Here is a 5,605-nt window from a genome sequence, read left to right on the forward strand (position 1 = left end):
AGTAAGGTTTCCTTTTGCACATTCGTGAAGCTAAAAGTAGTAAGTCAAATCATTAAACTGTGGGTCAACTGTGTTTTGACTATTTGGACAAACAAAAAATTATGTATGCTTAATATAAGACTCCATAGAGTTTAACAACATAGTAGTAGGAACTAAACTGAAGATAGATTCCAATGAAAGAAGGGTTCTTGGAGGTAATGAAATCCTACTAGCCAGAAAGCTTCACCAAACTCACAGACATTCATTTGAGATCCATTAAAGGCTATCTTTTAGGAATAAAGCTGCTCTAACTCCACAGTGAAGCTGACAAGAATGACTTAACAACTCAAGCGCCAACAGTATCAGGATGAATCACTGTTAAAGTTCCTATCAGAATAAGCTAACCATTTTCAGAAATTAACATAAATTAAAGTTTGAACATTGGAGCATTCAGAATGTCTTTAATACAATCAAATGTGACTTGAGGCATGAAGAAACTTACAAATGGTTAGCAGAAGAAAATATTAACATAAACAGACCCAGAAATAGACAAAGTAAAACTAGCAATTACTGTAAGATAAAGTAATGCATCTAAAAACTAAGAAATTCTTAGGCTGCTCTTAATATTACCATATCCAAACACCAATAAAATATTATAGCAAATTCTGGTATGAGGGTCTCCAAAATGCTTATAAAAATATGTATTATGAATTAAACTGTGCATGAATTTCATACATTTTTGGACTGAAATAGTTATTTTAACTGCCTGAACTTTTTGCCTTCCCTTATGCATGCACAACTTCTGAGAATTCATTATCCGTTTAGCATGAGACTGTAACTCAACTTTACAAGGTAAAGAATCCTAACCAATTTAGGTTCTAGCTGAGTACAAAAGGAACAGCTGTTAGCTGAAGGTCTCCCTAAGTTTCTTACTGATAGAGTTGCTTGCTTCCTCTAAACCAGCAAGGAAGAGCCTCATCCTATAAAGATGGGTATTATAATTTTTTTTTGGACAGGCAGAGTTAGACATTGAGAAAGAGAGAAAGGTCTTCCTTCTGTTGGTTCACCCCCAAAATGGCTGCTACAGCCAGTGCGCTGCGCAGATCCAAAGCCAGGAGCCAGGTACTTCCTCCCGGTCTCCCAGGCGGGTGCAGGGACCCAAGGACTTGGGCCATCCTCCACTGCCTTCCTGGGACACAGCAGAGAGCTGGACTGGAAGAGGAACAACTGGGACAGAATCCGGCACCCCGACTGGGACTAGAACCCGGGGTGCCAGTGCCGCAGGCGTAAGATTAGCCTAGTAAGCCATGGTGCCGGCCTGGGTATTATAATTTATGTAATACAATTACATATATCCCATCACTTTAATAATATTCTACTCATTGTAAGCAAGCCACAGGTCACACCTAACTCAAAGGCAGAAAATAAAACAAGGACAAACTACCAGGAATTAGGGAACACAGAAACAACTTTAGAATATGATGGCAATATATGAGCCGAACGTAGTAGTCTTAAAAGTGAGTGCTTCTACGAAGCAATATATTCCAAGTATATCCCATAGCTTTGATTCATGCTATTTCTTAAATAGTTGGCCAAAGATAACATAGGAAAATGAACAGCTTAGTAAATTACAAAATGTTTTAGAAAAATGAAAACAAATGTAAGCATGAATTTCAAGAAGCAAATAATAGGGTAGTTATGAAGCAAAAATAGAAGGCACTATTTTCCTAGCCAACTCTGACTTTACAAATATCAATATCCTGGATGTAGACAAGGAAAAGTAAAAGCATTAATGTGCAATCGCTGTCATATCTAAAGATCATAAATTCAGCAACTTAAACTAACATCCATTTAGAATTTCACATTGTGTAGGTCAGAAATGTGGGCACAGCACAACACAGCACAGCTCAACTGGTTTACTTATCCAGAATATACAAGGCAGAAACCAGGGAGTCTGCAGGCCTGTGGTTAGTTTGCGTATGTGGGTTTTTTGTTTTGTTTTTTTTTTTTTTTTTTTTTTTTTTTTAGGTGGGTGCGGTGCTCTGGGGTGGGGATTCAATTTCTTGTGACTCTAAGGCTGGTATTTCTATTTCCTAGCTATTAGCTACAGGTGGTCCACAGTAAGGAGCTGTTACCCATATCCCTTAGCTTATGTTCACCTTCCTCTATCTTCTAAACCAGCCGCAGTGGGTCAGTTCTTTCACATGCTTCTAATCTCTCTGATCTCTCCTTTTACTTCAATACTTCCCTGCATTGAGGTAGAGAACACTTAGACTTTAAGGACTCATGGTATTATACTTGGCTCCCCCAAGATAATCTCCTTTTATCAAGAACCATAATCTTAATCACATCTACAAAGTTCCAGCAGCAGTGTAACTTATTTAAAGGTTGTGAGCACTAGTATTTGAACCTCTTTTTGGGGTGCATTTTTCTGTTTACCACAACACACTACAAATGACATTAGAGCCATGATGACATTTCTACTGCTATAAGAAAGAGGTAGTTTTTATTGATTGTCCCAAAGAGAAATATAAATTGATAACTTAAATCTATGCAGGTATACAGGAAATTATAGCTATTTTCTCCCTTAAGTTTTTTTTTTATTGATGTATTTTCATATTTTATTTGAGAGAGAGAAGTAGAGGTGAGGGGACATTGTCCATCTACTGGATCACTCCCCATATCCTGCAAGAGCCAGGGTAGCCTGGAACTCAACCTGTATCTCCCATGTAGGTGGCAAAGGCTCAATTACCTGAACCATTATCCACAGCTTTCCAGAATGCACATTAGCAGGAAGCTGGACTGGAAGCTGAGTTTCCAGAAATGAGATGCAGGTGTCCCAAGTAGTGACCCAGCTATACCAAATGCCTAACCCTGAAATCTCACTTTTATCTAAGAAGCTAGGATGTTTTCCAAATCTCATTTCATTGTAACTAATTTCAACAGCAGCATTATTTTTAGGATAGTGAAATATAAGTTGGTTACAGTATACTTTGGCATCTACTATATAATCTGAGAGCAATTTTTTGGATTTAGGAGAAAAATGCCAAACAGTAGCATAGCAATGGTCAGTGTTATAGAAAAGCAGTGCCAAAACGTCTGCTGCTGGAATTAAAAGGCGTCTGTTTTGGTAGCTCTGTTAAGGCTTCAAGTGTTTCTGAAAGAGTTGATGCTTTCATGCATTTGTATTTAGTGAACTTAAGTGTGCTCAGCAACTTTATGCCATTTCAGGGTATGCATCATTGAAGAAAGTTAAGCTCCAACTCATAATGGGGTCTTAAGCACCATCATGTCTACTAAACTTAATGCGGACTGAATAACTGGCATTGTTATTGCTCCAAGTTTTAATTTGAGAAAACACAACTAATGTTAAAATTCATGCTCCTGATACTTCAGAGGTTAGGATCAAACCACAGCCATTGTATCCAGGAGCTTATTGTTCTCTACCCTCTACACTCTCTCACACACATACCCAAACACCAACAAAAGTTATGTGTCCAACATCTAAAAAAGCCCTTACTACCATCACATGGTTTAAGACTTTAATATTTATCCGTAGCTCAAGCCACAGTGCACAGACAATAATATAAGTAAGCTGGTGAAACTCTCAAATGTAATCAGATTTAGAAACTTGAAAACTTTTTCTTTTCTGAGACATTCTCACATTTCTTGATTTCTATTCCATTATGTTCTAGTCTTGAAGTGACCCTGGGTTCCTATTTGAGGACAGACCTCTGATTTTATCAATTTATATCAAAGTAAAGCCATGATTAACATATCTAAGAAAAACCATAATAAAGTACAAATTAAATTATATCGCTGGTTCTATAGATTCTGGATGCCATGAGGGGCATTTTGTTAAAAGAGATGTTAAACTAGTTCCTGAAGGTTTGAAATATTTGGGACAAAATATACTGGCTGAACTCCAAGATATCAGATAATTGAACTTAGATCTTTTACTGGGCATAATTAGGACTAATTTGCATAGGTAAGGTCATTTGAACAACTTTCTGGTAGAAAATAAAGCTAATTGAGATTAATGACTCTTGAACACACTGCTTCTCTACTTAGCATAACAAGGCAATATTTCCAAGAGAAAAGGTTTCAGAAATTCTATTAGGTAAATAGGAATAATTGGCTTTTTATTCTTTTACTCATTTTATCATATAACACCATTATTGATTTCCATAACATACATCAAATTACTTTAAATGCTTTATAAAGACCATTTTTTAAATTTTAGCAATTTTCTATCCCTTTACCTGCATTTTTCCTATATTCATTATTTTTGACATTCACACTTTTTTTTTTTTTTACACATGACTTCTACAGATTTGGTATGATTTTATCCTGTTTTAAAAATGAAGATACTAGCCGGCGCCGCGGCTCACTAGGCTAATCCTCCGCCTTGCGGCACCCGCACACCAGGTTCTAGTCCCGGCCGGGGCACCGATCCTGTCCCGGTTGCCCCTCTTCCAGGCCAGCTCTCTGCTGTGGCCAGGGAGTGCAGTGGAGGATGGTCCAAGTCCTTGGGCCCTGCACCCCATGGGAGACCAGGAGAAGCACCTGGCTCCTGCCATCGGATCAGCGCAGTGTGCCGGCCGCAGCACGCCTACCGCGGCGGCCATTGGAGGGTGAACCAACGGCAAAAGGAAGACCTTTCTCTCTGTCTCTCTCTCACTGTCCACTCTGCCTGCCAAAAATTAAAAAAAAAAAATTTAAAAACAAAACTTTAAAAAAATTTTTAAAAAAAATGAAGATACTGGGGTTGGCGCTGTGGCATAGTAGGCTGGGCCTCTACCTATGGCACTGACATCCCATACAGCCGTGATTTGTTTCCTGGCTGCTCCTCCTCCTATCCAGCTCTCTGCTATAGCCTGGAAAAGTGTTGGATGGCCCAAGTGCTTGAGCCTATGCACCCACTTGGGAGACATAAAGGAAGTTCCTGGATCCTAGCTTCAGATTGCCTCAGCTCTGTCCATTATGGCCATTTGAGGAGTGAACCAGTGGATGCAAGACTTTTCTCTCTTGTCTCTCCCTCTGTCTGTGGCTCTACCTCTCCAGTAAATAAACATTAAAAAAAAAAAATGAAGATTCTGATGTTTAGGAAAATGGAGTTACTTGATAAACACTATTATAAAGTTTGAAAATATTTGTCTCCTTAACTCAGAGGATTAAACCCCAAAGTCACAGTTTGCCAGATTAAATGTAGAGACTTGATCCAATTATAGTCTTAAGGTGAAGCCTTCCAGAAATAATTGAATTAAGTCTTAAGGATGAGGCCCATAGATCAAATTATGGTGGCTTTATAAGGAAAAATCATAGTGGCATGAATGTGCATGATCCTGATTTCCTGAATTCTGGATCCAAAAGTAATTAAATCTCTAAACATGTTCATCATCCACCACTATCATCAGAAACCAGACTAATGGAGCTGCTTAATTGTGGAAGGTGAACCTCCCCATATTAGAGCCAAATTAAACCCCCTTCTATCCTAAGTTGTTCCCCTAAGGTATTTTAGTTGTCAAAACAAAAATTTGACTAATAAAATTAAATAATTACTAAACATACAAGTCAAAATCTTAAACCAGTTTTCTTCAAAGCCCAAAACCATTTCAAAGACAAA

This window comes from Lepus europaeus, chromosome 7, assembly GCF_033115175.1.
Source record: "Lepus europaeus isolate LE1 chromosome 7, mLepTim1.pri, whole genome shotgun sequence".
Classification (NCBI taxonomy): Eukaryota; Metazoa; Chordata; class Mammalia; order Lagomorpha; family Leporidae; genus Lepus; species Lepus europaeus.